The sequence below is a fragment of the Triticum urartu genome, chromosome 5A, assembly GCF_056163025.1.
Source record: "Triticum urartu cultivar PI428250 chromosome 5A, HENAU_Tu73, whole genome shotgun sequence".
Taxonomy (NCBI): domain Eukaryota; kingdom Viridiplantae; phylum Streptophyta; class Magnoliopsida; order Poales; family Poaceae; genus Triticum; species Triticum urartu.
In genome coordinates, this window is record NC_141877.1 from 141376072 (window position 1) to 141402924 (window position 26853).

The following is a 26853-nucleotide window of genomic DNA, read 5'->3' on the forward strand; positions in this document are numbered from 1 at the left end:
GAACAGGAAGCCCCGAAGTGACATACATACAAATTGTGCTCGTCGGGGACCTATGTTTGAGTTGTGCTGTGCATCCAACTCTCTTTGGTCCCTGTAATTTTCTAAGAACTCGAACTTGTGAGAGATGGATATTCTTCTTGAGCCGGAGTTTTAAACCGGATTTGAGAGCTTCAGAGCTTTGTGGGAGACATATTTCCCTTGAGCCGGATTGTGAACCGGATATTAAGAGTTTCAACGCTTTGTAGGAGACATATTTCCCTTGAACTGGAACCTTCATTTTGAGCCGGAAACTTTCTGACGGCCCTTAATTTTTTATCGATATAGCGGTAATCTCTGGGGCCGGGTTATTTTTTCCCTCCAATGTCCTGGGATTCTTGAATTTGTTGAAACTGGCAAGACTTGCTGAGTCATATCATTGTAGCCCCTGAGTCTTAACACGACTCAAGGAGTCGGCCCGAGATTCTTCATACTTGGCCTTGATATAAACCGGCATATAGCTGACCAGCTGACCGCTGTCATATGTTGAAGCTGGAAACAAGGTGGTGAGTTAATGATCTTCGCAACACTCATTGTATATCCTTGGCATTGATAACGCAATGTGAATCCATGGAAACTTGAGGTAGACTATGACAGGCTGTAAATGATCCCGTATGATTTGCGTCAATAATCCAGCCAGTGGTTCATCCCAGCTGGTTGTTGAAGATAAACCGCAGCGGAGGCGACTTGTGTGCCCTATCCAGTGAATCATCCGGTGCAGGCGGGAAAGTCGGTTGTGGCATTATAAGCCGGTGCGGACGGGTGAGTCGGCCACGACGTTGTAAACCGACGCGGACGAGAAACTCGGCCATGATGTTGATGTAGACTACATAGTAGGGCGGCGGCTTACACACGTGCTGACATAGACCGGACCGTGTGTTTCTCGAACAGTGTGGCACAGACGATCATCAGTGCAGACTGATGTCGAGGCGCGTCCCATATCCGCAGTATAACAATAATTTCACCTAGTTTTGTTTTTGCCAGATGAACGCAGCTGCTGGTGCCAGATAATGCTGAATAGTATATGCACGCTTTGAGCTCCGCTGATGTGATGTAGCACAACACCCACATGACCCTCTTTGTCTAGCACTGTTGTAACTTGAATTGTTTTTCTTGCCCCCAATAGTAGTTGTCCGTCATAGGCAACACTCGAGCGGCATCTCAACAATGAAACGAGGCAGAGAGGCCTTGGTCTTTTCCGCCAGGAAATAGAACTCTACCTAGTCTATTGATCAATTCTGCCTTCACATACCAACGGAAAAAAACCTTTGGTTTTGCCTGCTATTGAAACGAGCCTATCATATGACATTCCTTCGAACTTTCACATGTACACAGCCAGATGCAGTTGGACAAACCTAACAGATGATTGTGCATGCACATTTTGCAAATGAGTTGAATGGACCATCAACTTGTATCCATGGTGCATGCCCATCGGTCATTAGGCAGATCGGCTCATTGGTATGGTGTAGAGATAGGTGACTTTGACGGAGAGTTTGCGTACAATATCCGCTATACTTTCTATTGGAGTCAGACCCGCTGTCCATCAATAGGTGATCAAGCTCATTGCATAGCCTCACATCACTTCCTCTTTTCGTAAACGTTTTAACTAGAAAATTCCATGTTGCTTTCAGCTCCTGCACCGTGATCAGTATATGGTCAATCTGAACTACAGAGCAGTGTTTTCCATGTCCAGAACCTGATGAAACTGAACCATCACAACTGAAATTACGCATGTCTTGTTCTCTGTCCAAGCCCTGTATGGGGTATGTGCGGCCAATGGACCGGAATGCAGAGGCGACGCGAGGTCGGGCTCATATGTGGCTGACTGGAAAAAATGAGGCAGCGGAGGCGACCCATCGGCTGGCATGTCAAGGCCAGATGGCTCAAAGACCGATGGCGACTTAAATCAGGCACAAAGTTGGACGGTGACAGCGACTTGCTGCAGCGGTAGTTTAACAGATCTTTATAGAACCACCCAGGATTTGACCCTTGCTCAACTCATGTGTTGATACAAAGGAAAGCGACGGCGGGTCAAACGAGCCATGGCAGAAGCATGAGACGGCGCCGGCGACTCAGAAGTTGAAGCGAGCAACGGCACAGGCGGCTCAAGGTCGTAGTGGCGCGGCGGCAGTATAGGGGCGATGACTCGGAGCAGCTCGAGGCTGTAACAGCATCAGGGTGAGGCTGCGAGGCGGCTTGGAAGTGGGTGGCAGCAGCGGTAACTCACCGGTGCAGGCGAGGCCGCGGCTGTGAGGTGGACACGGCGGGTGTGGCTCGCAGTCAGGTGTGGATGGAGATGACACTCGACGGCTCGACAACGGCGGCTCAATGAAGGCCGCAGTAGCGCATCACCGGTGACTCGGCGGCCGGTGGAGGTGGCGTCGACTTTGAAGGCCACGGCAGCGGTGGCTCGATGTTGGGACTCCAGATGGGCGACTTGGGAGCGGAGACATCATCCACTGAAGCCGTAGGCCTGGAGCGGATTTGACTCGCAAGGTGAGCTGTGGCAAAGGCGGCGACTCGCAGAAACAAGGTAAGCCGGCGATGTAGAAATGAGGCGACTTGAGGTTGAAGTTGAGGCAAGTCAAACGAGCGTACTGGAGGCTCACGGACGAGCCTCGACGGCGGTTTAGGCAGACGACGACTCTCCCACTGTAGTTAAGGCGGGCGGCGGCCCGCGGGCAAAAATGACGACTCGCTCACAGCGGCTCAGCCGCAGAGGCACACTGGCGAAGACCAACAACTTGAGGTCGTGGCGGGTTGCAGGCAGAGATGAGGCCATGTTGGCAACTTGTGACAGAGTGAGGCCGGCAATAGCTCACGGGTGGGCGGTTTACGACCGCTTCTGCGAAGCGATAATGGCTACCGGCTTAAAGCAACGTCGGTCAGGCGACGTCGGATGGGAGGCGAGGCGCGACGGCGGTGGCGGCTCAACCGCGGTGGAGACCCGGCGGCGCCTCTTGGCCGGCTCTCAGGGCGACGGCTTGGCGGCTTAGCCATGGATCAGAGGCACCCCAACGAGTCGGTTTCAACGTGCCTCACGATGATTTTGAGACGGAGACCAATCAAAGGTGAAATTCCAAGACGAGTCAGTACGTTTGAGGACATAGCAGCTGGGAATCGGCCATGGCGGCTCGGAATCGGCCACGGCAGCTCGGCGGCGACTTAGAGGCCGGGTCGCAGTTGGTTTGACCCCCTTGTTGCTTCTCGTGTTTCCGTGATCCAAGCAAAAACTGTGATCAATCTGGCATAGGAATCCGACCAGATAATGATGAATTGCTAGAGTACATGTTTGTCTTGGCTTGCATGTCAGCGACAGTCGCGGACATTGACGTCTTTGGATTCGATGAATTACCGGATCATCGGTGACTGTAACCCTAATTTCCTTTGAACCTCACGAACTGTCAATCTGGAGTGATGAACTCCAAAATCAATGCAGATCCTTCCAAGTCGACTCTTTTTCATCCGGAAAGTTATGAATTGCTCGATCCCTATGAGAGATCCCTCCAAAAACTCAACACCATGGTGCGCGAGCCCCACGGTGGGCGGCAACTGTCATGGATTTGTCACGGCAAATGTCCTCATTGAAAGGACTTAGTCATGAGGCCAGCGCATCTTTGTGATAGCTTGAGAGGGGATGGTCGGAACCAAGAGACGCGAGGTTTTACCCAGGTTCGGCCCCTCATGATGGAGGGAAAAGCCTACATCCGGCTTTATTGATATTGATGATGATGATGATCATGATTACAATGGTGCTTTATCTCGAGAGCTATAGACTTATTTGTCTAACCCTAATCTGTCCAACTCGTGGAACTTGTGAAAACCTTCTCCCTCTTGGGGTGCCCTGCCCCTCCTTATATATGTTGAAGGGGCGGCTTACATGACTAGTCCTATTAGAATTAGGATTACTCTATTACAAGTGGAGTCCTAGTCTTGCTTCCTTTGTAAGGAAATATTCCTTATGCTTTCCTCTTAAGCCGGCCCACCATAGCTTGAGCCGGACTCGCCATGAACCGCCTTCTAGGCCGCCGGGTCTTGTCGCTCCTATGACCCGCCTGTCGGGTCACCAATGAGTCACCTACCCCAGCCGGATCATTAATGAGTGGAGAGATCCGGGCGGGTCACTTCGTGAGTCACCAAGTTAGGGCGGGTTACTAGTGAGTCGCCAAGTCTGGCCGGGTCATACTACAGGGTATATCCCCGACAGCTTCCATCTTCTGGATTTTACACCGAATGTCGTGGCGTGCATGGCCTTCTTTGCCCACCTTTGTGAGGGCTTCGCCGGAGTGCATCCCAGCATGGCGCTCTTCTGCCACTACTTCACCCCACGCATCTAGCCAGGGGCGCCATCTCTGGCTGCATCACCTGGATCCCGAGGACCCAGAGCAGGGGCACATACCTGAAGGGCGCCCAGAAGGAGAGGTGGGAATTGTGGCGGGGCTAGTGGTGCTGGATTGTGGAGGAGGATCCGCAAGAGTTCTGCCGGGTCCGTCGAAAGCCACTGATACATCTCCAACGTATCTATAATTTTTGATTGTTTCATGTTATTATATTACCTGTTTTGGTTGTTTAATGGGCTTTAATATGCTCTTTTATATTATTTTTGGGACTAACCTATTAACCGGAGGCCCAGTGCCAGTTTCTGTTTTTCGCAGTAAAGGAATACCAAACAGGATCCAAACAGAATGAAACCTTCGCGATGATCTTTCTTGGACCGAAAGCAAACCAGAAGACTTGGAGTTGAACTCTGGAACGCCACGAGGCAGCCACGAGGCAGGAGGGCACGCCCAGGGGGGTACGCGTGCCCCCACCCTCGTGGGGCCCTCATAGCTGCACCGACGTACTTCTTCTGCCTATATATACTCTTATACCCTAGATCGATCCCAGAGAGCCACAAAACTACTTTTCCACCGCCGCAACCTTCCGTACCCGTGAGATCCCATTTTGGGGCCTTTTCCGGCGATCTGCCGGAGGGGGAATTGATCACGGAGGACTTCTACATCAACACCATAGCCTCTCCTATGAAGCATGAGTAGTTTACCACAAACCTTCGGGTCCTGTCATGGAAGTGTCACGGCAGATGTCCTCATGGAAGGACTTAGTTGTGGAGCCATTGCGACGAGGTTAGCTTAAATGGGTTAAACGGGACAAGGGACACGGAGAGTTTATACTGGTTCGGCCCCTTGCGGTGAAGGTAAAGGCCTACTCCAGTTGAGGTGGTATTGCTAGGGTTTCGATTACCAGGGAGCAAACATGCTTTGCCTGGTTCTCGATTTGATGTCTCTTGCCCTAAGCCGCTGTTGGGTCGTCCCCTTATATACATGGGGTGACGCGCTACGGCCTACTAAGTCCCGGCCGGCTCATACAACATGTCTAGCTCAGTGACGTATCTTACATACCTTATATTACACAAGTCTACTCATACATGGCGGTTTACACTTACGGGCCTTAAGCCGTCTCTGGGCTTGAGCCTCTTGCCGGCCTATCTATGAACCTCCGTCTGGTATACTCTTGGGCTTCTAGAATGAATCGTCATTGTGGTTGACCCAGCCCCTCCTGGGCGGGTCATACCGGATAGTCATATCCCTAACATTAGGCCCCAGGTTGATTTGAACTTGTTCAGGTCAATCTTCAACACTTAGAAAAAATCCTTCTTCCTCTCATGTGAAACATTGTAACCCGCCATGACGTCATCTCCGGAAATTTTGGAAACCCGCCACGACGTCATCTTTAACGGATCTTTTATCCTTAATGACCTTCCAAAAATCGAGGCATTAATTAGTTGGATAACCATCATTTGGCCTCCTCGTTTTTCATGCCTGCCTGTTGCCCCTTTCCATATAAATAGGGTCAAAGCACCCCTTTCCCATTCTCCTCTCTTCTTCTTCTCGTCTTCTTCCTCGCGACGCCCCAGCCCTCACGAGCTTAGCCACTGTCGGCCTCTGTCCCTTCATCAACTCCGGCCGCTGCATCACCCTGAATGGTCCAGAATCGCCGCAGCACTCTTTCGTTGTCAGCTAGCATCAGTAAGTCTCCCCTTTTCCTTTTCATGGATCTGTTCTTTAGGGTTCCCGTGTTCATCGGTGTTCATCACGGCTCCTCCTTCTTCTTGCTAGATCGTGTAGTTTTGATCTGAAAATAATGTAGGTCTTGTGCAGTAGTAGTTTTAGCACTGACTGTTGATATTAGAACATATCCTCATTGCGATAGATCTCTTCTAGGGCACCTCCACTTTTCTGCTACTGCTTCTTTAGGTTTAGAATTTATTTCCTTTTTCTGAACAGTTGTAGATCCAAATTTATAGCTTTAACCCGTGGAACCAGTTCGTCCCAATACTTAGCAAATTTTGCTCCTGGTAGATCTTGAATATCTTATTCATGGTGGCTTACTTTGTCGGCTTATCGTTACTTCATATATCATTAGCCCTCGCTTAAGACGCCATTATAAACATACACTGCAACTGTTAATTTGTGATCTCACCAACTAACTTCAGCCGGCCAATTATTCCCTTCCTTTAGGTTGTCTTTTCACCATGCCGCCAAAGACAGTTACTACATGTAACTGGGTTCCCTCCATCGTCACTAAGAGTACTTTAAAAGATTTCTTCACGGTTGGATATCTGCCATTGAAAAGTGCCATGCATTACCGCGCTCCTGACCTGGGCGAAGAGAGACCTCAGCCAAAGGACGGTGAAGTCATTGTTTTCACTGACCATATGAACTGGAGCTTCTCGCCACCCAGCTCTAAGTTCTTTAGGGATGTTCTGCACTTCTTCAAACTCCATCCGCAAGACATTGGACCCAACTTTGTGTCAAACATTTGTAACTTTCAAGTTTTCTGTGAAGTATACCTTCAAGAAGAGCCTAGTGTTGAGATTTTCAGGGAATACTTCTATATGAACCGGCAAAATGAGTTCACAAACGGGCCCAGCTTGGAACTTGGTGGAATTTCAATTCAACACAAAAGAGACGCCATCTTCCCTCAAGCAGCTCTACCAAGTCACCCCAAGGACTCGAATCAGACATGGTTCTACTGTAAAGATATCTCGCCGTCTGATGAAAATCCATTGCCGGGTTATCGTGTTGAACGTCTTCACTCAAGTTAACAACTCCGTGAGAAACATACCGCCGCCGAACGCAAGAAACTCGTCCCTACAATCAGGAAAGTACAAGCCTTGCTAGGAAACTCTTTAACCGGAGTCGATTTAATCCGCTACTGGGTCGCATGGCGGATCATACCCTTGAGCCGCCGATCTGGCTTGATGTGTACTTACATCGGAGGAACAGACGATCCATTACGCCATAGCTCTCAACGTCTGACTGAAGAAGGCATTATTGAAATGGCAACAACACTTGTAAATAGCAAATTCGAAGACTGCAGTAGAGTGGGTTTGAATCCTTTCTGCAAGCTTAACCCGCCGCCAGACGTAAGTCTCTTGATTTCCCTTACTTTACTTCATTACCCAAACATTATGTGAACTCAAATATGTTGCTATTCCGCAGGCTAAATCTGACTTCTGGAAGGCAAAATACAACCACAAGGCTGCCAAAAAGGCTAGGGCTGCCGCGAAAGCCACCAAAAAGACCAACAAGAGACCTAGGAAGAAATCAAGGCCCTCTGATCTGCTTAAGCTGGACGATACCTTTGAGTCGAAGGTATCCCTTGACTCTCTTGGCTTGTTTTCAACCACCTTATTGACATTGACTATTGCCAGGATGACACGGGAGCCAGCCAAGCGGTTGAAGAAGAGGTAACTATTATTTCCTCTGACTCAGAACTTTTACCAAGGCAGAAACTTCGGCGAGTAACCCGGAAAGTAAGGTTTTCACACCCCTTGGCTTATCTAGATCCTCACTTTCTTTTCAAACGACAGCAACACGAGAGCCGCCGCCAGACCCGGACCAATGGAGGCGAAGATTTATTTCTCGCGGGTCTTTCGTTAACCACTCAACTCCTTTGATTTAATTTTGCAGGAGATTTTCTGTTCTTCCTCTGGCGATTCATCTCAGACTTAGCTACCGGCTTTCAAGACTGCCCCTAGTTCAGAATAATTACCTCTCTTTTGTACCTTTATATCTTTACCCTTATGTTGACTTTTCCAAATTCTTTTTAGCGGCCAAGCAAAACCCAATAAGAAGGCGAAGGTGATAAAACCGGCCGAAGACCCTAAAGTTGCTGAACCAGACCAGCAAACTTCTGCACCACAAGCCTCTGAACAACCAGAAGATCCTGCTCCCAATACTCATCCTGAGATGCCTGAGTTGTCTGTTGATGATACTAATGTTGACTCGTTAACTACTGAACCGTCAAGCTCACTTGACCCGCCGGAGACTCATGCTAATGGCATCCTTATCACTGGCACTAGCTTTACTAAACCGGGGAATCCCACTATATTAGCTAGACATTCTGCTAAACAAGAAGTTATGGAAACATGGAAAGTGAGGTTTGATGTCTCCCACTATGCTCAATTGAGTAATAGTGAAGTATTATCTGGTTATCTCAATCAAGTACACTCCAGCCGTGACTTGGAAATTGAGAAGGTTAAACAGATGCACCAGAAGTATGAGGTACGTCATGCGGCTTACATAAGTTATATATCCTGCCAACCCCCAAGTCTTTTGATTATGATAAGATTGAATAGTCTGTAGACTTAAAACTTACAAGCTTCTGTCCTAGACTCCATCCAACTCCGGTTTAAAACTAAACCGGATGCTGAAAATAGCATAATTTTGCACTTGTAGTCCCCACGGGCCGGTTTAATCACTATGAATGAACCGGTCCTATTGATCAGTGTGTAAAAGAGCAGAACTTAACTGTATAGCCCTCATGAGTCAGCTGAGACTGTTTACAGTACGTCCGGCTCATCCTTAGGAAGAGACAAGCAATATGCATTAGCCCCCGAGTGCCAAGTGTTGTTGCTTGCAAAGCGCTTGGGACTTTTTAGTTATAAAAGCTGTTTCTATTGAAAAATTGCACTGATAGACATTAGCCCCCAAGTGCCAAGTGTTGTTGCTTTCAAAGCACTTGGGACTTATATTGTTGCAATCCGCCATGAAGTGTGTTTGATAAATCTGTGCTGCCTGGAGGCTGCTACCACTGAATTGGAATCTCAACTGAACGATGCCAAGAACCGGTTGGCGGCTCAGGAAACTGAGACCCAGAAGGCTGAATCGAAATTCCAGTTTAGTGTGTATGAATCGGAAAAATTAAAGACCAGTTTTACTGCAGATAAAAAGGCTTGGGCTGAAGAAAAAACTGCCTTGATACAGCGTGCAGAGAAGGCAGAGGCGGCTCTTTAGGAGGCTACCACTAAAATCACTGGTTTAAAACACCGTGTGTCTTAGATGGTTTCGGCTATCTTCGGTGAGTCTCCTTGTTATTCATTGAAAGTACTTATCGTCATATAAACTACCATTTTAACCAATCTATGACTTACTCAGGTCCTAGAAGCAGCAACCTCAGCCAAGATACACTTGTGAAGCTCAAGGTGGTTTATACTCTTATTGAGCAGTTATATATTGGAGCTCAACATACATTGGCTACCATCTCCCCGGCTAATCAAGGACCCAATTTGTTGATCGATGCACTGAAGAAATTATCCATCCTACCCACCAGAATCCAATAAATAAAGCGGTCTTGTGCAAGAGTCGGCGTTGTGACGGCCTTGAGCCGTGCCAAAGCATGGGTACCAGAATTAGACCCGGTAGATGTGGCCAATGGGTACCCTAGCTTAAAGGAAGACGGAACCTCCTTCGATCAACAAGACTTTGCCGCCTGTGTCAAAGAGATTCGTCCTCATGCAACAGCCATCGCTGAAGAGACCAATCTTTCCAAGTATCAGTCGGCTTACGATGCGGATAATTAGAAGATGCATACGCCTACGTACAGAGTGATGGACTTAATTTCGCCGATTCGTAAGCACACCTTCTCCCCTGATATTGACCCGTCCAATCTGATTGACAATGAAGCTGAATTCTTCGCCTTGCGTGGCTTTGACTGGTCGAAATCAAACTTCCAGATGGCGGAGGAGGAGGAAGAACCGGCAAGGGATGAAGCAAAGGCCTCCCGTCAGCAAGATTAGGAAGAGTGAACCGCTAGACGGTTGAAAGACTTTAAGTTGTGTTAAAACACTTGACCTTATGTTGGCTCATGGAGCTATGTAATAGAGTAGTTAAAATTTGAATCAGTTGTGCCATCGTGCACGTTTTCTGTTTTCCATAGCACTAATGATCCACCAGTTTAAATGACCACTCTCTGTATGGTAATCTTTAACTTATGCAAATGTGAATTATTGTGATCCTGCACACAAAGAAAAACCACAAGGGCCCTGGCGGCTTACCGCCGGGCAGGTCATGATACCCAATGGAAGCCGCTGGGGATGAATAGTCCATAACCAGGGCCAGTCTAATAACTGCGAAGAAAACAACATACCTGTGATATATATACTTAAACTGCCGGCTTATCAGCGTCGTACCATTTAGAGCTATAACTTTAACCATGGTATTCATTACACCTTGGCAATTTAGAGGTTGTCCACCCTACGTGTTGTATAAACCCCAAGAGTACTTCCAATGTGAGCCATAAACAGGGCAGCTAGACCCAACTTAAAAACCATAAAACAGTGAAAAAACTCAAACACGAATAAGAAACCAAATGAAATTTGGGACTTTAATAGATTGTCAAAGTAAAGTGTCATCTTCAATGAAACTAGCCGGAGCCACTGGATTGTTCGTGCTGCCGTGATCCTGAGTCACAGCATGCCCAATCGACATTTGAACCCTAGATAAGTCTGGTCTTGCTCAAAAGACTTATGAGGAGTACGCGGGGCCGGAGCAACAGTATCATGGGCCGATTTATCCAAGTTTCAAGGAAGGCACCTTATGAAGCCTGGATCCATCTGACTCTGTAAACCGTACTCTCGCATGACAAGCAACCATTTGAACCTTAATCAAGCTCAGATCTTGCTCGAATACACTGTAAATACTGATCGTTAAGAGTTCGGTGGGTTAATCAGGATGACCTAATGGAGTTGAAGTGTTGGTGTTACAGGTAGGACGACCCGGTCAGAGTTTGTTCTCTTCGGTCGAATACACCTATGTTTGAACCAACCTGGTCAAGAGGGTAGTAATGCTATGTTCTCTTCGGTCGAATACGCCTATGTTTGAACAGGAAGCCCCCAAGTGACATACTTACAAACGTGGCGTTGAGCTGATCAAGAGGGTACCGACAGCTATGTTCTCTTTCGTGGATACACCTATGTTTGAACAGGAAGCCCCCAAGTGACCATATAACAGTTTGGCCTTGCGCCGATCACGTGGGTACTGACAGCTATGCTCGATGAGCAGGAAGCCCCCAAGTGATCATATAAGTTTTTGGCATTGCGCCGGATCAAGAGGGTACCAACAGCTATGCTCAATGAGCAGGAAGCCCCTAAGTGATCATATAAGTTTTGGCATGGCGCCGGATCAAGAGGGTACCGACAACTATGCTCAATGAGCAGGAAGCCCCCAAGTGATCATACAAGTTTTGGCATTGTGCCGGATCAAGAGGGTACCGACAGCTATGCTCAATGACCAGGAAGCCCCCAAGTGATCATCAAGGACCTATGTTTGAGCTATGCTATGCATCCAACTCTCTTTGGACCTGGAAGTTGTGGGAGTCAAGCCTCTTAAATGATGATAAAGACTTAGCTTTGAATAAGTAAAACGACAGAGGCCCTGAATTGTTAGGGGTGTTGGCTTTATTATACTGCTTATAATATATACATCAGATAACTGTGTACATCATGAGAGCCGGAGGCTCAAGTGTAGTAGGGCCAAAGATGAGCAATGTTCCACGGTCGACGGGTCTCCTCCTCCGATGTGCGTGAGTCCTTGTTGTCTCGAACGTCGATAAGGTAGTATGACCCATTATGTAGATTCTTGCTGACCACAAAAGGTCCTTCCCAAGGTGGTGATAATTTGTGCATATCTGTCTGATCTTGGATGAGCCGGAGCACTAAGTCACCCTCTTGAAAGGTTCTGGTTTTGATCCGGCGGCTGTGATAACGCCGTAGGTCTTGCTGGTAAATCGTCGAATGAGCCGCCGCGAGGTCACGCTCCTCATCCAATAAGTCAAGTGCATCTTGACGCACCTTTTCATTGCCGGCCTCAACATAAGCCGCCACCCGGGGTGAGTCGTGACGGATGTCACTAGGGAGAACCGCCTCTGCCTCATAAACTATGAAGAAGGGTGTGTAACCCGTAGACCTGTTGGGGGTTGTGTTGATGCTCCATAACACTGAAGGTAACTCCTCCACCCAACAACCCGGCGTTCTCTATAAAGGAACCATAAGCCGGGGCTTGATACCTTGCGAAATCTCCTGATTCGCTCATTCTACCTGACCATTGGATTGAGGGTGAGCTAAGAGGAAACATCAAGCCGAATATGCTCCCATCGACAAAATTCTTCCGTAGCACCTTTAGAAAGATTAGTGCCATTATCCGTTATGATGCTGTGCGGAAAGCCAAAACGGAAGATCACCTTCTTCATGAATTGAACCGCCGTTACCGCATCACATTTACTAACCGGCTCTGCTTCAATCCACTTAGTAAACTTATCAACCGCCACCAAGAGGTTGGTCTTCTTATCCTTGGACCTTTTGAAAAGGCCCAACCATATCAAGCCCTCGAGTTGCAAATGGCCAAGTAATTGGAATCATCCTCAATTCTTGAGCTGGCACATGAGCTCGTTGTGCAAATTTCTGACAGTCGTCACATCTGCTTACCAAATCCTCAGCATCAGCATGAGTCGTTAGCCAATAAAACCCATGACGGAAAGCCTTGGCTACTAGAGATTTAGAGCCGGCGTGATGACCACAATCTCCTTCGTGGGTTTCTCATAAAATCTCACAGCCTTCTTTAGGAGAAATGCAACATTGAAACGCTCCTGAAACATTGTGATGGTGTGATAACCCACAAGTATAGGGGATCGCAACAGTTTTCGAGGGTAGAGTATTCAACCCAAATTTATTGATTCGACACAAGGGGAGCCAAAGAATATTGTCAAAAGTATTAGCAGCTAAGTTGTCAATTCAACCACACCTGGAAATTTAATATCTGCAGCAAAATGTTTAGTAGCAAAGAAATATGATAGTGGTGATAACAGTAGCAAAAGATAACAGTAGTAAAAGTAATATTTTTGGTATTTTGTAGTGATGATAGCAATAGCAACGAAAAAGTAAATATGCGAAGCACAATATATGGAAAGCTCGTAGGCAATGGATCGGTGATGGAGAATTATGCCGGATGCGGTTCATCATGCAAAAGTCATAACCTAGGGTGACACGGAACTAGCTCCAGTTCATTGATATAATGTAGGCATGTATTCTGAACGTAGTCATACGTGCTTATGGAAAAGAACTTGCATGAAATCTTTTGTCCTACCCTCCCGTGGAAGCGGGGTCCTTACGGAAACTAAGGGATATTAAGGCCTCCTTTTAATAGAGAACCGGAACAAAGCATTAACACATAGTGAATACATCAACTCCTCAAACTACGGTCATCACCGGTAAGTATCCTGATTATTGTCACTTCAGGGTTAACGGATCATAACACATAATAGGTGACTATAGACTTGCAAGATAGGATCAAGAACACTCATATATTGATGAAAACATAACAGGTTCAGATCTTAAATCATGGCACTCGGGCCCTAGTGACAAGCATTAAGCATAGCAAAGTCATAGCAACATCAATCTTAGAACATAGTAGATACAAGGGATCAAACCCTAACAAAACTAACTCGATTACATGATAGATCCCATCCAACCCATCACCGTCCAGCAAGCCTACGATGGAATTACTCACGCACGGCGGTGAGCATCATGAAATTGGTGATGGAGGATGGTTGATGATGGCGACGAATTCCCCTCTCCGGAGCCCCAAACGGACTCTAGATCAGCCCTCCCGAGAGGTTTTAGGGCTTGGCGGCGGCTCCATATCGTAAAATGCGATGATTTCTTCTCTCAGATTTTTTTCTCATCGAAACTCAATATATGGAGATGGAGTTGGAGTCGGAGACGCAACAGGGGGCCCACGAGGTAGGGGGCGCGCCCTAGGGGGGCAGGTGCGCCCCCCACCCTCGTGGTAAGAAGGTGGCCCCCTAGCCTTCATCTTTGGAAGGTATTTTTGTTATTTTCTGAAAAGTGTCTCCGTGAAGTTTCAGGTCATTCCGAGAACGTTTGATCCTGCACATAAATAACACCATGGTAGTTCTGCTAAAAACAGCGTCAGTCCGGGTTAGTTCCATTCAAATCATGCAAGTTAGAGTCCAAAACAAGGGCAAAAGTTTTTGGAAAAGTAGATACGTTGGAGACGTATCAACTCCCGCAAGCTTAAACCTTTGCTTGTCCTCAAGCAATTCAGTTGACAAACTGAAAGTGATAAAGAAAAACTTTTACAAACTCTGTTTGCTCTTGTTGTTGTAAATATGTAAAGCCAGCATTCAAGTTTTCAGCAAAGATTATAACTAACCACATTTTCAATAACGCATAGGTCTCAAGTTTACTCATATCAATAGCATAATCAACTCGAGCCATAATAATAAAACTCGGATGACAACACTTTCTCAAAACAATCATAATATGATATAACAAGGTGGTATCTCGCTAGCTCTTTCTGAGACCGCAAAACATAAATGCAGAGCACCTTTAAAGACCAAGGACTGACTAGACATTGTAATTCATGGTAAAAGAGATCCAGTCAAGTCGTACTCAATGTAAACTAACAGAAATGAATGCAAATGACAGCGATGCTCTCCAACTGGTGCTTTTTGATAAGAGGATGATGACTCAGCATAAAAGTAAATAGATAGGCCCTTCGCAGAGGGAAGCAGGGATTTGTAGAGGTGCCAGAGCTCGGTTTTGAAATAGAGGTGGATAATATTTTGAGCAGTATACTTTCCTTGTCAACATAACAACCAAGAGATGGCAATATCTTCCATGCTACAGACATTATAGGCGGTTCCCAAACAGAATGGTAAAGTTTATACTCCCCCTTCCACCACAAGCATCAATCCATGGCTTGCTCGAAACAACGAGTGCCTCCAACTAACAAGAGTCCCAGGGGGAGTTTTTTTTGCAATTATTTTGATTTAGTTTGCATAAAGCATGGGACTGGGTATCCCGGTGACTAGCCATTTATCTCGTGAGTGAGGAGCGGAGTCCACTCCTCTTGAGAATAACCCGCCTAACATGGAAGATATAGACATCCCTAGTTGATACATGAGCTATTTGAGCATACAAAACAAGATATTTATTTGAAGGTTTAGAGTTTGGCACATACAAATTTACTTGGAATGGCAGGTAGATACCGTATATAGGTAGGTATAGTGGACTCATGTGGAATAACTTTTGGGGTTTAAGGAGTTTGGATGCACAAGCAGTATTCCCTCTTAGTACAGGTGAAGGCTAGCAAAAGACTAGGAAGCGACCAGCTGGAGACTGACAACAGTCATGAACATGCATTAAAATTAATCAACACTGAATGCAAGCATGAGTAGGATATAGTGCACCATGAACATAAATATCGTGAAGGCTATGTTGATTTTGTTTGAACTACATGCGTGAACATGTGCCAAGTCAAGTCACTTAAATCATTCAGAGGAGGATACGACCCTATCATACCACATCATAACCATCTCAATAGCATGTTGGCACGCAAGGTAAACCATTATAACTCATAGCTAATCAAGCATGGCACAAGAAACTATGATCTCTAGTTGTCATTACAAACATGTTTATTCATAATAGGCTGAATCAGGAACGATGAACTAATCATATTTACAAAAACAAAAGAGGTCGAGTTCATACCAGCTTTTCTCATCTCAGCCAGTCCATCATATATCATCATAATTGCCTTTCACTTGCATGACCGAACGATGTGAATAATAATAATAGTGCACGTGCATTGGACTAAGCTGGAATTTGCAGGCATTCAATAAACAGGAGAAGACAAGGCAATATGGGCTCTTTTGTCAGATCAACAATAATGCATATAAGAGCCACTTCAACAATTTAATCATGGTCTTCTCCTATCGACCCCCACAGAAAAGAAAAGAAATAAAACTATTTACACGGGAAAGCTCCCAACAAGCAAAAGAAGAACAGGAAATCTTTTTGGGTTTTCTTTTTAATTACTACTACAAGCATGGAAATTAAACTAACTAAAAGTTACAACTATTCTTTTTGTTTTTCTTAAGGTTTATTAAACACACAAGAAGAAAGCATAAAAAGGAAATTAGACTAGCATGGATGATATAATGAAAAAGTATGAGCACCGACATCTAGCAATGAGTGTGTGAGCATAAATGTAATGTCGGTGGGAAATACATACTCCCCCAAGCTTAGGCTTTTGGCCTAAGTTGGTCTATGGCCACGGCTGGCCTGGCGGATATCCATAATAATAGCTGGGGTCGTACTGTGATGAGGAAGAAGAAGGCTCAGATTGCCACAGGCTGACAATCATCTCCGGATCCCACTGGTAATTAGACTGTCGTGAAGGATCAAATTGTGGTTCCGGCTCTGGCTCCTCGGCTGTTGCAGGGTTCCGGTAGGCGTGGATAGCCGTCAACGGAACAAGGTACGTGCCTACAATCAAATCAAACAAAGAAGGAGCGGGCAAGGTAATAGTCTCAGGATGATGTTTATTAAAGAACAATTGATATTTAAGCTCTCCTTCCCTATTCTTAACAATAAAATCATGTGCCACCATACTTTTATAATCTAGATAAACACGGGGCAGCACTTTTTCTTCCTTCTCAGCATGCCTAATAGGTATGTTAAAATGTGCAGCTAGGTGTGTAGCATAGATGCCTCCAAAGATGGGGCCCTTGGTACGGTTCAGACTTAACCGTTTGGCAATAATGCTGCCCATACTAAAAGAGTTATCACTGTATAAACCGTGGTGAAAAATAATAATATCATGGATACTCAGGTTTCCACAGTTTTCGCGACCAATTAAGCAACGACTAGCAAATAATGCAAAGCATCGTAAAACAGGAAAATGTATGCTAGTGATTCGTGCATTAGAAACCTTCCTTGTTTCCCCTACAGTGATAGTGTCAATAAATCCCTCCACATCATCACAATGTGGTTCTTCTGTCTTGCCCCCAAAAGGGACTAAACAGATCTGACAAAAATCATAAAGCGACATCTCCTTATGCTCATCATATAAATGAAATTCCACCGTAGGTGGTGAGTTCCTAGAATGAAAATGAAAGTTTTGCACAAAGGTATTTCTGAGCAAGAGATACTGATCGCATTGGTCGTGGAGGAAAGCGGTAAGGCCTGCAGTCTGAGCCAACTCATGAAAATCTTCATAAATCCCAGCTACTCTTAAGAAATCCTCGGAAGGCCATTCACACGCCCTAACCTCCGTTGTGCGAGGCAGATTATACTTAGGCTTCGGTGCCTTTTCCTTCGAGCTTTGGCTCGATGAGCCCCTCAAAAGTATCCTCATCATTTTCTGAAAAATTCTGAAATTTTTAGTAACTTCAAAATAAAAGTAAACCAAACTCAATAATATTTATAGCAACTACTCCTACAAGTGCCTAGGGCCTATAGCATGCATCAAAACTACTTTTGACCATATAAATTTGACATGCAAGCTCAAGAACAGGGTCACCTAAGCAGCAAAAATTTGCAATGAATAAAGCACTAGGACAAAAACTAATTGGACCAATGGAGAAGTCACATACCAAGGAACAATCTCCCCAAGCAGTTTTGTGAGAGGTGCTTTGAGCAAGGAGATCAAAAATGGCAGCAAAACGAGCTTGGACTCGGGTTTGAGCTAGTTATTCATGTTTGGGGGAGGAAGACGAAGTGTGTGGGTTCAAGAATAAGTGGAGGAGGGCCACCGTGGGCCCATGAGGCAGGGGGCGCGCCCTAGGGGGGTGGGCGCGCCCTCCACCCTCATGGCAAGGTGGTTGGCCCCCTGGTATGTTCTTTGTTCCATAAATCTTCAAATATTCTAGAAAAAATCATATTTAATTTTCAGTGCATTTGGAGAACTTTTATTTTTGAGGTATTTTTATATTGCACGGATAATCGAAAAACACATAGACAAATATTTATTTTTATTTTATTTAATATAAATAACAGAAAGTAAAAGTGGGGTACAGAAGGTTGTGCCTTCTAGTTTCATCCATCTCATGATCATCAAAAGGAATCCACTAACAAGGTTCATCAAGTCTTGTTAACGGACTCACTCTGAATAACATGGAACCAGAGAAATTTCGAATAACACTATGTTACCTCAACGGGGATATGCACCTCCCCAATAATAAGAATATCATATTTCTTCTTGACAGTAGGAAGAGGAAATTCAAAACCTCCAAATATAATCGATGGAATTTTTCCAATAGAGTTGATACTATGAACTTGAGGTTGTTTCCTCGGAAAGTGTACCGTGTGCTCATTACCATTAACATGAAAAGTGACATTGCCTTTAGTGCAATCAATAACAGCCCCTGCAGTATTCAAAAAGGGTCTTCCAAGAATAATAGACATACTATCGTCCTCGGGAATATCAAGAATAACAAAGTCCGTTAAAATAGTAACATTTGCAACTACAACAGGCACATCCTCACAAATACCGACAGGTATAGCAGTTGATTTATCAGCCATTTGCAAAGATATTTCAGTAGGTGTCAACTTATTCAAATCAAGTCTACGATATAGAGAGGGAGGCATAACACTAACACCGGCTCTAAGATCACATAAAGCAGTTTTAACATAATTTCTTTTAATGGAGCATGGTATAGTGGGTACTCCTGGATCTCCAAGTTTCTCTGGTATTCCACCCTTAAAAGTATAATTAGCAACCATGGTGGAAATTTCAGCTTCCGGTATATTTCTTCTATTTGTAATAATATCTTTCATGTACTTAGCATAAGGATTAGTTTTGAGCATATCAGTTAATCGCATACGCAAAAAGATAGGTCTAATCATTTCAGCAAAGTGCTCAAAATCCTCATCATCCTTTTTCTTGGATGGTTTGGGAGGACAAGGCATGTGTTTCTGAACCCAAGGCTCCCTTTCTCTACCATGTTTCCTAGCAACAAAACCTTTCTTATCATAACATTGATTCTTTGATTGTGGGTTATCAAGATCAACAGCAGGTTCGATTTCTATATCATTATCATTACTAGGTTGAGCATCATCATGGACATTATTATTGACATTATCACTAGTTTCAGGTTCATTACCAGATTGTGTTTCAGCATCAGAAATAGAAATATCATTTGGATTCTCAGGTGTTTCAACAATAGGATCACTAGAAGCATGCAAAGTCCTATCATTTTTATTTTTCTTCTTTTTAGAAGAACTAGGTGCATCTATATTATTTCTCTGAGAATCTTGCTCAATTCTCTTAGGGTGGCCTTCAGGATACAAAGGTTCCTGAGTCATTCTACCAGTTCTAGTAGTCACTCTAACAGCATAATCATTATCTTTACTATTCAATTCATTGAGAAAATCATTTTGAGTTTTAAGTACTTGTTCTACTTGAGTGGTAACCATAGAAGCATGTTTACTAATAAGTTTAAGTTCAACTTTAACATTAGCCATATAATCACCCAAGTTTCCAAGCATATTTGAATTGTATTTCAATTTTCTACCAAAATAAGCATTAAAATCCTCTTGCTTAGCCATAAATTTATCTAACTCATCTAACCATGGGCTTGCAATTTTAGTAAATGGGATTATATCTTTATCATATCTATAGAAGAATTTACCTTTACTACCTGTGTCGGGTTATCAAGACCATGAGTTTCTTCGATAGGTAAAGGATTAAGATTATATGTTTCTTCAATAGGTGGTAAATTAAGACCATGTATTTCTTCAATAGGAGGTAAATTATTAACATCTTCAGCTTTAATACCCTTTTCTTTCATAGATTTCTTTGCCTCTTGCATATCTTCAGGACTGAGAAATAGAATACCCCTCTTCTTCGGAGTTGGTTTAGGAATAGGCTCAGGAATTGGCTCCGGAGGTGTCCAATTATTTTCATTTGTCAACATATTATTCAATAGAATTTCAGCTTCATCCGGTGTTCTTTCCCCGAAAACAGAACCAGCACAACTATCCAGGTAATCTCTGGAGGCATCGGTTAGTCCATTATAAAAGATATCAAGTATTTCATTTTTCTTAAGAGGATGATCAGGGAAAGCATTAAGTAATTGGAGAAGCCTCCCCCAAGCTTGTGGGAGACTCTCTTCTTCAATTTGCACAAAATTATATATATCCCTTAAAGCAGCTTGTTTCTTATGAGCAGGGAAATATTTGGCAGAGAAGTAATAAATCATATCCTGGGGACTACGCACACAACCAGGATCAAGAGAATTAAACCATATCTTAGCATCACCCTTTAATGAGAACAGAAATATTTTAAGGATATAAAAGTAATGAGTTCTCTCATCTTTAGTAAACAGGGTAGCTATATCATTCAATTTAGTAAGATGTGACACAACAGTTTCAGATTCATAACCATGAAAAGGATCAGATTCAACCAAAGTAATTATATCAGGATCAACAGAGAATTCATAATCCTTATCAGTAACAAAGATAGGTGAAGTAGCCAAAGCAGGGTCAGGTTTCATTCTATCATTTAGAGATTGCTTACTCCATTTAGCTAATAATTTTTTTAGTTCAGTTCTATTTTTGCAAGCTAAAATAGCTAAAGAAGCATCTTGATCAAATACAAACCCTTAGGAATAGCAAGTGGTTCTTCATCATCACTTTCATCAGTATCATCAGATTCAACATTTTCAATTTCTCTAGCCCTAGCAAGTTGTTCATCAAGAAAAGCACTAAGTGGCATAGTAGTATCAGGCATAGAGGTAGTTTCATCATAAGTATCATGCATAGCAGAAGTGGCACCATCAATAACATGCGACATATCAGAATGAATAGCAGAAGCAGGTGTAGGTGTCACAAGCTTACTCAAAACAGAAGGTGAATCAAGTGCAGAGCTAGATGGCAGTTCCTTACCTCCCCTCGTGGTTGAGGGATAGATCTTAGTTTTTGGATCCCAAGTGACTCAAAGAATAGAGCTATGCTCCCCGGCAACAGCGCCAGAAAATGGTCTTGATAACCCACAAGTATAGGGGATCACAACAGTTTTCGAGGGTAGAGTATTCAACCCAAATTTATTGATTCGACACAAGGGGAGCCAAAGAATATTCTTAGGTATTAGCAGCTGAGTTGTTAATTCAACAACACCTGGAAACTTAATATCTGCAGCAAAATGTTTAGTAGCAAAGTAATATGATAGTGGAGATAACGGTAGCAAAAGGTAACAGAAGTAAAAGTAATATTTTTGGTATTTTGTAGTGATGATAGCGATAGCAACGGAAAAGTAAATAAGCGAAGCAGAATATATGGAAAGCTCGTAGGCAATGGATCGGTGATGGAGAATTATGTCAGATGAGGTTCATCATGTAACAGTCATAACCTAGGGTGACACAGAACTAGCTCCAGTTCATTGATATAATATAGGCATCTATTCCGAAAGTAGTCATACGTGCTTATGGAAAAGAACTTGCATGACATCTTTTGTCCTACCCTCCCATGGCAGCGGGGTCCTTACGGAAACTAAGGGATATTAAGGCCTCCTTTTAATAGAGAACCGGAACAAAGCATTAACACATAGTGAATACATGAACTCCTCAAACTACGGTCATCACCGGTAAGTATCCCGATTATTGTCACTTCGGGGTTAACAGATCATAACACATAATAGGTGACTATAGACTTGCAAGATAGGATCAAGAACACTCATATATTGATGAAAACATAACAGGTTCATATCTGAAATCATGGCACTCGGGCCCTAGTGACAACCATTATGCATAGCAAAGTCATAGCAACATCAATCTTAGAACATAGTGGATACTAGGGATCAAACCCTAACAGAACTAACTTGATTACATGATAGATCCCATCCAACCCATCACCGTCCAGCAAGCCTACGATGCAATTACTCATGCACGGCGGTGAGCATCATGAAATTGGTGATGGAGGATGGTTGATGATGACGATGGCGACGGATTCCCCTCTCCGGCGCCTCGAACGGACTCCAGATCAGCCCTCCCAAGAGGTTTTAGGGCTTGGCGGCGGCTCCGTATTGTAAAACGCGATGATTTCTTATCTCTGATTTTTTTTCTCATCGAAACTCAATATGGAGATGGAGTTGGAGTCGGAGATGCAATAGGGGGCCCACGAGGTTGGGGGGCGCGCCCTAGGGGGGTAGGCGCGCCCCCCACCCTCGTGGCAAGACGGTGGGCCCCCTGGCCTTCATCTTTGGCAGGTATTTTTCTTATTTTCTGAAAAGTGTCTCCGTGAAGTTTTAGGTCATTCCGAGAACGTTTGATCCCGGACATAAATAACATCATGGTAGTTCTGCTGAAAACAACATCAGTCCGGGTTAGTTCCATTCAAATAATGCAAGTTAGAGTCCAAACCAAGGGCAAAAGTGTTTGGAAAAGTAGATACGTTGGAGACGTATCATGGTGCAACCACTACAAAAAAATACACTTCCGTGATGATACGTGTTTGTCAAAGTAGGTCGCTTTTTTGTCATGCATGTACATCCATGACAAATTTATGACAAAATCAAGATAGTCATACTTGTGATGTCGTAGAAGTGTTCCATGACATTACCAAAATTATCATCACGGAAGTGTCCACTTCCATGACGATAAATCGCGTGTCACAGAAGTGCTTTCGTCAAGGGTGACCGACACGTGGCATCCATCGTAACGGAATGCCGTTAAGCTATCGGGTCAGGTTTTGGATCCGATAACCCGTTAACAGCCCCGACTAATGGGGATTTTCCACGTGTAAAATAATCATTGGCTGGAGGAAACATGTGTCAGCTCATCGTTGGGACAGATGTCAACCACTCATTGGACGGAAGGGCCTATGATACGTCGACACGTGGCACGGCCCAACAGAGGCCCATTCCTGTGAAAATGCCGGCCTGTTTGACTTGGTCAAAAGCTGGCAGGCCGGCCCATGGAATGCCTGTTAACGGCATGTTCGAATATAGCCCATTTACAGCCCACTAACCCAAGGCCCTTTACTTCCTATCCGAATTAGGCCCAGTAGCGTCATATGGGCCATCCAATGTGATTCCAGCCTGTTTTTACTTCTGGCCCATGTATGGCCGATGACGTCTTTCGGCCCATATGAGGCCCTATGTAACTCTTGGCCTACTAACGACCCGTGGTGAAACTGGCCCGTAATGAACAGTGTATCACTTTACACCCATTAACGGCCCGTGGTGAAACTGACCCGTAATGAACAGTGTATCACATTATACCCATTAACGGCCCGTTATTCCGTTGGGCCGTTTCCAGCCCATGTTATCTTTTGGCCTTCTCAAAGCCCATTTATTCTTGGGCTCATTTCCAGCATTCGTTTACTTACGACCCGTTACTGTCATTTTCTGCTTGTGGGCCAAATTCAGCCTGTGGTTACACTCGGCTCGTTTGTGGTCCGTTAATATGTTGGGCTGTTTTCATAGCATCATCAAATACGGCCTATTAACGATGGCCCATTATGGTCGGCCCATGAACAGACAATTCCAACTCTAGCTCGTTTACGGCCATAATGCGGCCTGTTATTGGCCCATGTTTGTCCATCGATCATACTACCCGTATAAGGCCCATTGATATACGGCCCGTAGAAGGCCCATTGTTTCTACGGCCCGTAGAAGGCCCACTATTTCTACGGCCCGTAGAAGGCCCATTGTTTCTACGGCCCATAGGAGGCCCAGTGTCACTACAGTAAATATTAGCCCATGGTTATTGTGGCCTAGTTTTAAAAATAGCTTATTGCAGCCACTAGCAAACCGCAGAAAAAGAACTGCAATGACTAGAAGCAAACAAATAAACAAGACAACAAGCAAATAAATAAGCAAGCAACTTATGCTAGGCTATCACGGCTATCACACATATTACATCCACTGGGCATCAAAGTTCGCCACCAGTGCAAATAAATGCACCGATAAAAGAATATACAAAACTGAGAGCACTTCAGAAGGCACTAGGCCTGGCCAGGTCGCCCCCCCCCAAACAGCTGAAGAAGCTAAGTAGATTTCAGTTGTGTCAATGATAGATGCATCAACACTAGATTTAAGTCATGATGGTGCGCACGGCAGTCCTCTGACATCTTCATTGCATCTTTGACTTCAAGTCGGAGCTGAGCTGAAGCAAGACTTTCCGCTTTAAGTCGAGACTGAAGAAGTCGAACTGATTGAGGCGGGGACTGCACAGAGGTTGTCTCACACCTGCTGGTGAGTAGCTTCAACTCACTGTCTTCATCAAGACAGGACCTTGGGGTCATCTCGCTATCCTCAAGATGGTTTGGCTCACTATCTTCCCTAAAGTTCTGCCTGGCGTAAGAGATACGAGTATGAAAGAGAAACAAGGAGACACGTAACAGGTTTCACAATTATATAAGCAAATAAATGGATCTGTTCTGCATAAGGAACATGTTTTTACAACTACAATTTGAAACTGGTAGTTGTTGCAAACATCCAATCAGATGTAAACAGCAAGGCAAACAACAGTGGAGGAAATAATGCCTACCCAAATCTATACTAGAACAAAGTTTGAAGGCTTGAGAAGGATGAACTTACATTACATGTTAACATAGGCTGGACAAAGCCCTTCTCCATGTTGATGGAAGGATAATTCAATAAATTCCCCAAAGAAAATTCTTTATAAGCGTTGTCATTATTCTACATTTTGCAAAGAGTAAATCTAGATCAAATAATATTGGAAGAAACAGAGGATAATGAAGCTCAGGTGCATTCTGATGTTACATAATCAAATAGCAATTAATTAAGTACAGCGTTACAAGGCAAAAGGGAGAGAGGTACTGACAAGAGCAATGCAGAGCCCATTATTGTTTTGAGATCGTATGATCCTTTGAGCAAGGAGATTCATCTGAAATTAGTGTTCATACAAGAGAGAAGGTAAGGCACAAGCAGAAATTTAGGAGTTCCAATTTTGAATTGATATCATAGACAATACTTGACGCTGGGCTCCCAGCAGTTCTAATAGGGGTTTGGCCACTGGAGTAGGGGTAAAGTGTGGTACAGTTGGGCCTGGGTTTTCTGTGGCTGCTGATCTATCTGATTTAACAGGTATCACTACCTTTTCCAAATACCTAGTTTGTACTCCTTGACGACCTGCACTCACCCTCTTCCTTTTGGACACCTATTACGAAAGAACAACATTTGATTGGAAAAACATAGTGTGACGACACATGGAATAGGTACAGAAAATGGATAGGTATGGCATATACTCATATATGATGCTTAAACTAAGCAGATGGTGTAACAAAGTAGAAGTAATGCAAGAGGTCAGAAGCAAAATATGTGCGACCAATACAACTTTACAAAGTTAGAGCAAGCACCTTGATGGGTGAATAAGATAGGCCATCCTCCACCATGCCAAGTTTGTTAGGCAGTGGATCATTCCGCAATATTCCTCTCGTGCGCCCATTCTCATATTCATTTTGATAATGTTAAATATCTGACATGCGTGAAAACAAAAAAACAAGTGAGATTTTCTTTGTAATGCAGAAGTGATTCTAATCCAGTACTGCAGCCCTGTAAACCCCTTTGTGCTATCTCTGCAATTCTTTTAAAAGATGCCATGCATGCTGTAATTTGTTGTGTGCATTAATATAATGTGGCCTACTACTCAAAATATGAGAGCTCCAGAAGTGATGACACTTCGCAGATGATAGCTTCAACATATAGTAAAGAAGAACAAGTCGACCTGACCTGACAGATTCAAAATACACTAAGGGAGAACAACTCGACTTGACCAGTCGACCGCAAGAGAAGAGTATCATCTTAAAGAAGAGCAGAAGAGCAAGCAGATTCAAGATATTACAAGTCTTTTAATACAATGTCGGTTGGCCACCCATGATGAACCAGAGCGCACAGAGAAATACTATTCTTTCCGGTCTCTCCATATGTGGCTCACATGCATTTTAAAACTAAAGTAGGAACATTTAGCTAACCAATTAAACATCTCTCAGTTTTACTAATATCAGCAATAATATCAGATATGAATTTGTACAACTAAGCTTGTTTAGCTTGATGGGTGGAGCAGTGCTATTACGACACGAACCACGTAGGCTGATTGTGGTCATCATAAAATGGGGAAAACATAAGCATGATGAGTACAGTGTTGTGACGCCCCCGATTTAATCGTACACTAATCATACACGCAAACGTGTACGATCAAGATCAGGGACCCACGGGAAGATATCACAACACAACTCTACAAATAAAATAAGTCATACAAGCATCATATTACAAGCCAGGGGCCTCGAAGGCTCGAATACAAGAGCTCGATCATAGACGAGTCAGCGGAAGCAACAATATCTGAGTACAGACATAAGTTAAACAAGTTCGCCTTAAGAAGGCTAGCACAAACTGGGATACAGATCGAAAGAGGCGCAGGCCTCCTGCCTGGGATCCGCCTCACTACTCCTGGTCGTCGTCAGCGGGCATCACGTAGTAGTAGGCACCTCCGGTGCAGTAGGTGTCGTCGTCGACGGTGGCGTCTGGCTCCTGGGCTCCAACATCTGGTTGCGACAACCAGGAAGAAGGAAAGGGGGAAAGGAGGGAGAAAGCAACCGTGAGTACTCATCCAAAGTACTCGCAAGCAAGGAGCTACACTACATATGTATGCATTGGTATCACATGGAATAAGGCTATCATATGTAGACTGAACTGCAGAAAGCCGGAATAAGAG